Consider the following 13,147-nt stretch of genomic DNA (forward strand, 5'->3'; position numbering starts at 1 on the left):
TGAAACTTCTACCTCTTGTTGTAATTCATCTATTGACAGCAATGACAAATTCATCACCAAACACGAAAACATTTTCGGCAACCATGCAAAAGATTCAAACACAATGCTTCAGTTACAATATCGCGACCTGACTCATTAACGTTACCATACCTAGGACTACCTGGTCCTTCAGTAGCCTCTGCATCACTCCAACCTACTAATTCCCTAGATCACTTAAGGCAAATACCACGATGGTTCCTTTGAAAGGGTATGGCCGATTTCCTTCAAGATCTTTCCCTAATGACCTCGTTGTCGACGGGATGTTAGACACTAATCTCCTCCTCCTTCTCCTCCTCCTCCTCCTCCTCCCAACCTACTAGTTTTCTACTGCATAGCTTAAGTGAGCAACTGCTCTCAGTAGCTCTTTGTGCAGCCGTACACAAGTTGCCTCAAATCGTGCAACCTATTAACCCAATGACTAGCGCCTAAATGCCGAATACTTGCGTACGAGTGAGACTGCTGTCTTTCAAAAACTCTGTATTCTCCTGCATACCGGGGACGCCCGCCGACCAGATTGATAAAGCGAGTCCTACCTCGTCGATTCTTTCAGTGGTCAAGTGCCGTGGACAGTGCAAAACAGTGCGCGAGTGCGCGGACAAGTGAGCGACGCTTCCATCTCCCGATTTTCCACGAATACGGAGTTCAAACGTGAGCCTGTCTTTCTTGACGCAGTCCGAATGCAGGCAATCTCTCGACTCCAGTATAGCAGTGCGAGAATGGGCGGTGCCGACTCACCGCCCACGGTAGTACTGGTAGATGGGCGGGTGCCATACAAGGTCTACTACAATAGACTAAAAACTAACCTTAAAAACGAATAACAGTGCATTGCTTTTACAACAAAGGAAAGACATTTTGGTACATAACAACTTGCAAGCCCAACATAAATTAGTAAAAACATCTGCCCAGTGACTACATATGGTGATAGCAAACTATCAGTACATGCAACTCAGATTTACAAAGGGCTATACAATCCTTAACAACTGGTTAACACGAGAATTACAGTAGTGGGCGACGAGGCAAGGCCTTTAACACCCCAAAATTATTTTACAAAGTGGCTGCCGGAAATAATTAAACTGAGAGTAACAGCTTTTAGTAATATAAACTTCACTATTTTTACTAGCAGACCACATCAACTTTCAATACCCAAAAATGTTTTGCAAATGCTTGCCCATAGTAAAAAAAAAAAGCAACTCTCATTAAAATAAACTTCACTGTTTTTAAATACCACCAAAGACAAACAGTCGATCCCCATTTTTTATACAAACAATTGCCTATAATAATTGCAGTGAAAGGAACAGCTCTTAGTAAAGTAAACTTCACCACTGAAATGAACTTTACTTCTTTCGCAATGAACCTCGACAGGCAAGAAATACAGCAATACTGCTGAGGGGAAACTGGTGGGACTTTTAACACTGCAAGCACATTGTTTACAGTAACAAGCTCACCAAAACATTTGAAGAATTGTTAGAGAAATGGCTCACAAAGCCTTCACAAGATCGGTTCAGACAAATAGCACAACAGTTGGCTAGATCAGGTCTCCACCCCCGCCCCCTCCCCCGACAGAGTTGAATAGGTCAGGGATGAACGGCGGTAGACCGCCCTGACAAACCCCGAGCAATAGTATGAGCTGCTAGTGTAAATAATGTGGATGAAATGCGAACTTTTCATGATTTCATTTATAGTAATGTCAACATCCATTCTACGTGTATCGCTTCTCAGTTCTGGAATCGTACGACTTTATATTGTATCCAAATGTTTTTACGATTCCACATACATATCAGTACCAACTCTCATGTACGACAGACTACCACAGCATTCACAATAAAATAGCATAACCGTTTCCTTTTTGTATAAAGTAGGGGAAGTGTGGTAACTGCGTCTTGTCATCAGGTTTCTCTAGAATGCAACGTCTTTACACTATTACGGGATATATGGTGTTATATACTCTTATACATCTACTCGTTACGTTAGGGACCTGCGTACCCTCTGTATCGATTACTGCATATATGGTGCCATACCGTCTCATATATCTACTCGTTACGATAACGACCCACATACGCTCTGTACTGATCGTAGGACCTGTACAATGATGTTTTTATTCCTAAGTGTATGTGTGACTTCATGCCTCTCTATCCTCCCTCTGCATAAATGATAAACGCAATATATTTCTTCCAAGGACTCTGCGACCTCTCTCAAACTTTGGTGAGGTTCTCTCAGTAACTCTCTGAGGGCAGGTGGTGTCTTGATTTGTACTGTCTTGTAACTTTCTAGGAAAGTATCCAAGGGATCTCCAGCCACTCCAATCTAGTGCTGTATCACAAAAATTTCGACTGCATATGTATGGATACAGATATCCTGTACGTTAAACCGTGTTTTTTGACACTATTACCGTTTTTCCACATTTACCGTATTTTACACCTTCCGTATACAGGGTGTTACAAAAAGGTACGGCCAAACTTTCAGGAAACATTCCTCACACACAAATAAAGAAAAGATGTTATGTAGACATGTGTCCGGAAACGCTTAATTTCCATGTTAGAGCTCATTTTAGTTTCGTCAGTATGTACTGTACTTCCTCGATTCACCGCCAGTTGGCCCAATTGAAGGAAGGTAATGTTGACTTGGGTGCTTGTGTTGACATGCGACTCATTGCTCTACAGTAGTAGCATCAAGCACATCAGTACGTACCATCAACAGGTTAGTGTTCATCACGAACGTGGTTTTGCAGTCAGTGCAATGTTTACAAATGCGGAGTTGGCATATGCCCATTTGATGTATGGATTAGCACGGGGCAATAGCCGTGGCGCGGTACGTTTATATCGAGACAGATTTCCAGAACGAAGGTGTCCCGACAGGAAGACGTTCGAAGCAATTGTTCGGCGTCTTGGGGAGCACGGAACATTCCAGCCTATGACTCGCGACTGGGGAAGACCTACAACGACGAGGACACCTGCAATGGACGAGGCAATTCTTCGTGCAGTTGACGATAACCCTAATGTCAGCGTCAGAGAAGTTGCTGCTGTACAAGGTAACGTTGACCACGTCGCTGTACGGCGAGTGCTACGGGAGAACCAGTTGTTTCCGTACCATGTACAGCGTGTGCAGGCACTATCAGCAGCTGATTGGCCTCCACGGGTACACTTCTGCGAATGGTTCATCCAACAATGTGTCAATGCTCATTTCAGCGCAAATGTTCTCTTTACGGATGAGGCTTCATTCCAACGTGATCAAATTGTAAATTTTCACAATCAACATGTGTGGGCTGTCGAGAAACCGCACGCAGTTGTGCAATCACGTCATCAAAACAGATTTTCTTTGAACGTTTGGGCAGGCATTGTTGGTGATGTCTTGATTTGGACCCATGTTCTTCCACCTACGCTCAGTGGAGCACGTTATCATGATTTCATACGGGATACTCTACCTGTGCTGCTAGAACATGTGCCTTTACAAGTACGACACAACATGTGCTTCATGCACGATGGAGCTCCTGCACATTTCAGTCGAAGTGTTCGTACTCTTCTCAACAACAGATTCGGTGACTGATGGATTGGTAGAGGCGGACCAATTCCATGGACTCCACGCTCTCCTGACCTCAATCCTCTTGACTTTCATTTATGAGGGCATTTGAAAGCTCTTGTCTACGCAACCCCGGTACCAAATGTAGAGACTGGGCTCTGAGCACTATGGGACTTAACATCCATGGTCATCAGTCCCCTAGAACTTAGAACTACTTAAACCTAACTAACCTAAGGACAGCACACAACACCCAGCCATCACGAGGCAGAGAAAATCCCTGACCCCGCCGGGAATCGAACCCGGGAACCCGGGCGTGGGAAGCGAGAACGCTACCGCACGACCACGAGATGCGGGCAAATGTAGAGACTCTTCGTGCTCGTATTGTGGAAGGCTATGATACAATACGCCTTTCTCCAGGGCTGCATCAGCGCATCAGGGATTCCATGCGACGGAGGATGGATGCATGTATCCTCGCTAACGGAGGACATTTTGAACATTTCCTGTAACAAAGTGTTTGAAGTCACGCTGGTACGTTCTGTTGCTGTGTGTTTCCATTTCATGATTAATGTGATTTGAAGAGAAGTAATAAAATGAGCTCTAACATGGAAATTAAGCGTTTCCGGACACATGTCCACGTAACATATTTTCTTTCTTTGTATGTGAGGAATGTTTCCTGAAAGTTTGGCCGTACCTTTTTGTAACACCCTGTATAAATGTACGAGTGGATGTTTGTTCATTGCTTTCATTACCGTCCACCTGTTATACGGAGTCCCAGCCCAGCCAGGGATTCTATAAATGTCAACGCTGAAACAGGAAAATATACTTGGAGTGCTGTGGAGATAGTGTGTTGACATCATTCTGTTGTAAACACACATACCCACACACCCACACGCGCGCGCGCACACACAAACACACACACACACACACACCCACATACACACACAGCTCAGTGACGCTATTTTGTGTGTCAGATTCCCTTGCCTCCCATCCCATTCCCCCGACTCAACCCCTCCCGCTCCCCTCCTCCTTCACGACACTGGAGGCGTACTCACACGGAGTATTAATTACATCAAAGTATCTACGGATCTCTTACATAGTTTCCTAGAAAGCTGTCAATATGTACCAAGGAAGAGAACAATTACAATCACAGCAACACATCGTGATGGATTAAACCTATCACAGCTGCGTCGTCCAGGGTCACCTAACAGCTACAGAGAGCTCGCGGACCTCTTGGAAAAAATTACTGAGTGCGTTATTTATATAGAATGAGGGAGTGGCAGATATGACATTACACATACACTTAGAAACAAAAATATTTCATACGAAGAGAGTAATCGGTGGAGTGGGGATTTAGGTCCTTAACGTAAAGAGTAGATAGAAATAAGAAAGGGTATGCTGCCACATATGCTACAATAGTGGAAAGACATTGCAATCCAGAGATAAATAGTGACAAGACGAAATTTTCATACTCCCACTAGGTCTGCTGCATGAGGAAAAGATAATGTTATTTGATTCTGATTAAAGCGGTTTTCACTCCCAATACATGCAGGTTATAAGTCGAATGTACTTGGAGTCCTATAAATATTTGGATTCAATGTAAATGGTATGATTCCAGGACCGAAAAGCTTTGTACTTAGATTGCACATTGACGTTACTATAGACGAAATCATGAGAAGCTAGCATTTTATCTACATGACTTAGATTAGCAGCTAATACAATTTCTCACATTTGTCTCAGTTAAATACATTTTACCCTGCATTTAATCATTACTTCCATTTTTGTTTTCGGCAGTATCACTCGGAACTATATTGCTTTCGACAGATATAATACTGAATGTATTGGAAGAAAGTGAATGCATTTTGGACCGAAGATATAGGTCGCGCAGATACTGTTTCATATCCAAAACCACGTTGTGTCAGGTTACGTCTCTCTCGCAGCTGAATTTTCCAGCACTATCCGTTAGCTCCGTCAGCCTGTGATGTTATGTTGCCGCACACTGTTTAACATTTGACTGCCATTCATTGCTATAAATAAAATAAGCAGTTACACTCTTCCTATAAAGTGGATCTGGATGGCGTTATACATAAAACTACAGAGGGTGCGCAACCACTTCACTGAGGGTGGAGGTCGACTTGGGCGCTTTATTTTACCTAAATAGACGTCCTAATTCTGCTTGAAACACTATCAAAGTCAATCGTATATTACGATGATCCTCCATGCCACGGTAGCTTTTTCACGTTCTACCCTACGGTTGTTGAGTTTGGGAGTGCCATATATCAATTTTTATCAGCGTCGGGGCTGAGACTTTAACAGATGTACACCGCAAAGTATGCCTCTTTGGTGTGCAGAGTATCAATATGGACGTTTCCAGAATGAGATTTTCACTCTGCAGCGGAGTGTGCGCTGATATGAAACTTCCTGGCAGATTAAAACTGTGTGCCCGACCGAGACTCGAACTCGGGACCTTTGCCTTTCGCGGGCAAGTGCTCTACCAACTGAGCTACCGAAGCACGACTCACGCCCGGTACTCACAGCTTTACTTCTGCCAGTACCTCGTCTCCTACCTTCCAAACTTTACAGAAGCTCTCCTGCGAACCTTGCAGAACTAGCACTCCTGAAAGAAAGGATATTGCGGAGACATGGCTTAGCCACAGCCTGGGGGATGTTTCCAGAATGAGATTTTCACTCTGCAGCGGAGTGTGCGCTGATATGAAACTTCCTGGCAGATTAAAACTGTGTGCCCGACCGAGACTCGAACTCGGGACCTTTGCCTTTCGCGGGTTGCTTATCGTTGCCAGAACCCATGAGGTACCCACATCACAGCACATACAAAATAGCCTAATTGGATGCAAGAGCCTTCAGAATTAGAAGGTACGATCAGAAGATCACCTGACTAAAACTAACGTCAAGATCTTTACTCAAAGGATTTTTGCTACTGATACGACCATTACTTATTAAAAGTTTGATCGTTCTCCAATTTTGCCTACTGGGATGTAAAAGTAGCTTATATGTTGATCACGTGACCATGGTGTCTTTCCTAAACTTAGGATACACATTTGTTATATTCTGACTGGGTGTGTAATTGTTATGAAAGAATGTAGTGTTAATGAATCTATTTGTGATGGCAGGATGCAATACCATACCTCAATACTATACTTATAAGTGATAGTCAGGATCTAAATTGAAATATAAAACTTTGCACTGCAAGTCTACATTTTTAATTATTTAACGCTGAAATTTGCTACACAAACAGCGACGACTGGACTCAACTCGTTCGCCCCATTATTACCTACAGAACTAAGTCTGGAAACACATATAATTATGCACTCACGTCTATGAGTGGCAGAGACCTAAGGTTCCCAGATGTGTTACGGTTCCACCATGCAGCGGTAATGTCAGTTCGGTGTCGTAATTAAATACCTGCGAATACTCAAAGAATCTATAATTATTTATTACATACATAACATGTTTAGAATTTTCGTGGTGCGTTACGAAGATATACGTGTTTGCTCATCAGTCAGACCCACATCAGGTTGGATTAATAGATGTCGGATATAATCATCATGTAAGCTATCTTAAACATATATTCCCCAATTAAATTACTGAGGATAGAGCTAGCTATAAAAGGAAATCATCACATGCAAGTATTACAGTCATTTTAAAAACAAATGTATTTCCTGCCTCATAAGACAACGAATAGAGATTTAATAACATTCTACTTACAGACTTATACCCTCGTCAGCACAGGCTGTGAACTTGAGCCCGATGTTAAGTGATTGTGCTTCGTCTTCATCACATTACACCTAATAATTGGCCGCGCAGGATACCGTCGTGGTCTAAGGCGCCTTGTCACGGGACGCGCGCCTCCCCTGTCGCAGGTTCGAGTCCTACCTCGGTCATGGGTGTGTGTTGTCCGTAACGTAAGTTAGTTTAAGTTAGATTAAGTAGCGCGTTATCTTAGGAACCGATGACCTCAGTAGTTTAGTCCCATAAGACCTTACCATAGGTTCCCAAAACTTCCTAATGATTTTGCGGTATCAATACGTCTATGGGTGTTTTGCCGCTAAATAAAGCGTTTTGTTTGACAGATGATATTGATATGTTTTGTTAATTAGACTGTGAGGGTAAATTGAACTGCTCACAGTACAAAGACGTCATGGGCACGTGATCAACACATAACCTTCTAACACATAATTTTGGAAATTTTCATTACTACCGTGTCCGCTGAGTCTTTGACAGGTGACACGATTAACCTTACCGAGTACCGGCTTCCTGCGACTACAGATGTTGCCGGCAGTGCGTGGGCTCTCTTCATATCCCATCTGTTTAACGGACTCAGTGTGATTTCCTTTGCTCTGGACGCCACTATCGTGGGCGCGGGTAAGCAATTTATGGTCCGTTACTGCTAGTGACACCCACAGTTCGGTGATGCCTCTCATATATCAGTTTGCGTAGGACGTTTTCTGGAGGTTAGCGTCGGTCAAAGGCTGCACTTTGAGGCTGTGGCGGTTCTTTCCACGGGACTAGCAATTTAATTTACTCGATGAGCACCGTTTCAGTGGCAGCTGTATTCCTCTGATGTACCTGAAGCCTTGCGGAAGTGGAAGCAGCGTTCACTCAAGGTGATCGCAGAAATCGAGAAGGAATGGTGGTAATTGTGCTGTTGTTAGTAACATGCAGTCATTTTTCCAGGAGTTACTTCGCACGTGTTGTTCGGAATTGCTGTTTGTTATGCGTACTTGGAGAATTGACTTATCGACAGATCGTACAAGAAATCCGTAGTGCTGTATGGTATCATTTTATTATATAACGAGAGAGGCACCGTGACCTCTGGAAGTCATTGACTTTGTGCGCAGATTTTTTTTTTTTTTTTTTTTTTTTTTTTTTTTGCGTTTGACTTTGTACGCAACGGTAAGTATAGTCAGGGAAAAGCTGGACAGGAGCAGAAATGACTAGCGAACGAGTTAACACAGAAGATGCTGGAGTTGTGACTATGTAGGTGCGCACAGTTTGATCCGCCAGATTACGAGTGACCGATGTTTGCTTCTAATGGAAATTTTCAGTTACGTTACCAACTTTAGAATGTTACTTAGGGGGGGGGGGGTTACTAATACGTGATAGGACAAGTTTTGTTCTACTTCGGTCACTGAAGTGTCTCATTTGGGAGACAGGGATGTGTTTATATACCCCATATCTATTTACAAGTATTCTAGTGATAATACAGATCTCTCGTCCACTGTCTGTGAGATTGCAGCAATGTGTTTTGTCGCTGAATTTTTCCTAATATGGCGGTGGCCGAGCGGTTCTAGGCGCTCAGTCCGGAACCGTGCGACTGCTACGGTCGCAGGTTCGAATCCTGCCTCGGGCATGGATGTGTGTGATGTCCTTACGCTAGTTAGGTTTAAGTAGTTGTAAGTTCTAGGGGACTGATGACCACAGCTGTTAAGTCCCATAGTGCTCAGAGCCATTTTTCCTAATATGCACAGTACGGTTCATATATCAATTTCGCCAGTCTTGTTCATGTTTATGTAGAGTAGTCCTACCAATGTCAGGGACACAGAATGTTTGGTAGTTCTCGTACTCTACTTTATTAAGCGGTTCTAGGAAAATCACTTACTTTCTAATGATAATACACTAGTTTATGTTGTATTACGTGTCTTCATTGCACATGGGAGCTCTGGCTGATCCCTTTTGTTGCTGACGTTTCATGATGGTCCACTCCTTATGAGGAACAGGAGTGATGCCACTCATGTATGGGATCTAATATTAAAAATGGGATGAAATTACAATGAAATGAACACCCTTAGCTCATGTCCGAAAGAACAGATACCATCGGTGACCATGCAGCTCGTTAGAATGAAATTACAATGAAATGAACACCCTTAGCTGCTTACAGGCGTTGACATACGTCAACGGGGACAGACGAAAATGTGTGCCCCGAACGGGACTCGAACCCGGGATCTCCTGCTTACATGCAGACGCTCTATCCATCTGAGCCACCGTGGACACAGAGGATAGCGCGACTGCAGGGATTTATCTCCGGTACGCCTCCCGCGAAGCTCACATTCTCAACGTATTATCCCGGGTTCGAGCCCCGGTCGGGGCACACAATTTCATCTGTCCCCGTTGACGTATGTCAACGCTTGTAAGCAGCTAAGGCTGTTCATTTCATTGTAATTTCATTCTAACGAGCAGCATGGTGAGCGATGGTATTTGTTCTTTCGGATATGTCCGAAAGAACAGATACCATCTTAGTATATAAAAATGGGATGATTGGGGCGAGGAGGGGAAGTTGTTTCTTATTAGTCCAGTGAGAAAAATGGAGAGTGGATGGTGTGCTTGGAGCTTAAACTATTAATAATGGTTATCTTCAATATCACCGACAGATTTCTGCTGCGATTTATGGTTGTTCTGCTGTGTCAGGATGCACCCTGCCTGAGGCCCTGATTTCGTAGCAGCGCAATTTGTGCCAGCCACCAAGTCAGTGATGATTCCACTTATAATTACGCAACTTTCTAGCGCAACTGCTGAATTGGAGCATTGTTTGCGGATATAATCTGCAGGTCGGAATTAGAAGAATGCTTTACCGTGCAGACTACTTGGGGTGGGGGGCACCGAGTGGGGGGGGGGGGGGGAGGGGTGTTGGCGATAGTGCTCACACATCTAAGATCGCACTTTTGTAGCTCTGTGCTATGTCTTATATACACAGTATCTCTGGTTAGAATCTTCAGAAATTTACTACTTCATTATACCCGCATATATGAGAGCCATCTCGTTTTAACACACGCTAGTATCCTAGGGACGGTTTTACAAACTTTTATACACAAAACTGTGTTATTTCTGATAAGTGTTACTTCCAGGCTAACCACAAATCGAAGTGTTTGAAGCACACATTTCTCTTAGTTGCGTGGCTAGAATAACATTTTGGAAAATCTATAATAACTTGCAAGAATCAAGTTTGACAACGGTGTCATTCTCTCCAGAAGCGTGCTTTGCAGTGCTGCGTTGTCTTATACACACAAGATCTTTGATTCTAAGCATCACACATCTGTTACGATATCACATAATCTAGTAATGTAACGGCGACCCAGCAGGTTTTTATCTATCACAATGTGGTACTTCATATACTTACTGTACCTTTGCTTGGAAAATCGGTAAAACTACAGTGCTTATAGATTTCGCTACGATATCATTATTTCTACCTCCGTGCTAGTTTCTAACCTGTACGGTATGACGTCTCTCACGGAAACGCACTAGTAATGTAGTTGCGCCGTAATAAAGATAAATAATTCGGGAACGTGCGTCACTGTAATTGGCTGAAAGCGTCATGACCTCGAGGGGGCATGACCTGGCATGAGGCCGCATAATGTTGACGCGGTGTGAAATTCGAATAAATCGATAAAATCTTAGAAAGTTGATGAAAAAATGTGAAAAATATGCAAAAATGTTAATTTCTTAAAACTGTTGTCATTTACGGCATAAATTCCTCTTCTAAATTTACTGTGGCGTTTCTGACTATCTGGGAGGAGACTGAGTAGTGGAACGTGTTACTTTTACACATAAACAAGAACGATCTGTCACACTACTACACTTTAAAACACAGTTTATATGTAAATCATGTCACACAGTCTCATACGGAACTTACATCCGCTTTCTTTTGTATGCTGTATATGATAAGATACTGTAATCCCCCTTCCCTTCTGTGTGAGAGGATGATTGAGCAAATGTATTTCTAGTTGCATGCTGGATGGTAGCAGACAAGCCTGTCTGCTAGAGAACAGTAGGACCAACGTCGGAACAGGTAGCTACGTATTCTAAAAGCAAAGAGGTTTCTATCCCTAGTATGGTCCTGTCCGTCCCTTGTCATGTTGGTATAGGAAGCTGCCTCTCTGGTCACTTCCGTTTGTATTTGTGAGGCACCCCTCAGGAAGGGACCAGGGCAGTCTGTCCGCAGCGAGCTTCTAAAGTGGTAAGATCTCCTTAGCGCGTGTCTGCTAAGTCCGTAGGACAATGGATTTCTTAGGATCAGCCTAACTGAAAATTTAATCACGTTTATTTCAGGTTTAGCTCTAAAAATCTAATGTTATCTTAAATTGCAACGCAGTGTAATTCGAGTGTGAAGTTCAGAATATATTCCGGTAGTTGCTTTGTCACTACTTTGTGAGTAAAGTGGAACCACGTGTTGATCAGTAACTCTAAGTTCGTCAATCTTAAATGCGAATGTGCGTGAGATTATAACGTCTCGTCTTGACAATATTTTTCAATATAGCAACTTTTCTTTTCTTTATTTCAACCCACGTGGGGTGTACTTTGTGAGACCAGTACCACGTGCTTATACAACTGTTTGACCCATCAGGTTAATAGTAAGACGATAGTAACCAGTTCGAGGTTTTTCTTTTGTAAATTGCATTTCGATGTAATTTATTTTAACTATCAAAATTATTGTGGAGTTACGCTCTTTGTGTAAACCAAGTTGACCAAGTGTAGCTTGTGCTGTAATCATCAAAGTAGCCCTCAGCTATTCTTTTCGGGAAGATTTCACAGAGAGTTAGTATGAATTTAGTATACCAGTGTGTAGTAATTACATGACGGACAGGATTGCGCTACGAACGTAACTTCTTTCCGTGAAAATTGAATCGGTTGGTTGTGGTTAATTTCCTCTTGTATATGTTTCACCGTTCTTCGTGTGTTATTTTATGAATGCAGTGTTGTATGCAGTCTCCCAATCTTGGCTCCATATTTGATGTGTTCCGTAAGATTACAAACTCACATTTTGACAATCCTAAATAAGGCACCAACTTACTTATGAATCAAGTTTAATATGCTGAAATTGCAATATGAATGTTAAACTAAATTTCCAAATATAAACTGATTTATTTCTTTTTATTTATATCTCACCGGTTGTCGTATGACTATTAAAAGATTATAATTAATGTTAGTCTGGTTGGGAATTTGGTAAGCTAGACTGGATACCCCTGGTGAAACAGTTGCTCAGTAATGCAAGGTTAACTTCCCCAGACAGCTCAAAGCTTTTAAACCGCTTTTATTGTCTATCAGCACCGCTTTCATCGCAAATTAAAGCAACAACGTTACAATGGAAACCGCGTAGTATAAAGTTGTTATTCACAAACAGGACTCGAGTGATGACTTAACGTAATTCGGTATTAAAGAATAGACGCAAACTGATCCTCTGATGTACAGTTCCTGAGTTAGTCTCTCTAATCAAGTGCCCAAGATATAGAAGATGAAGATTGGGAGAGGGTATCTCAATCTCATTGGTCAGAGCGTTGGGAGGCGGGGGGGAGAGGGGAAAGAGTTGAGGGATTTGGGGTTCCCATGGGAGATCTTGATCAAGCCCCAATGTTTCTTAGGTGGACCGCATTGGTGGGTGACCTTCAATATGAGGCGACCAAATATATAGACTGACAACGGATGTGTAATCTGACATCGGAAGTGATAAGATATATGTGCCAGAAACGACTCTGATAACTCACTAATTTCCGATAAGCTCTTGATTACAAGAACGATGGCGAGAAGTTGCTTTGAACACTACCAGTTAATATGGATTTGTTCTGTGGAGCAGAGTAAGGTG

Source organism: Schistocerca nitens, chromosome 7 (assembly GCF_023898315.1).
Source record: "Schistocerca nitens isolate TAMUIC-IGC-003100 chromosome 7, iqSchNite1.1, whole genome shotgun sequence".
Classification (NCBI taxonomy): Eukaryota; Metazoa; Arthropoda; class Insecta; order Orthoptera; family Acrididae; genus Schistocerca; species Schistocerca nitens.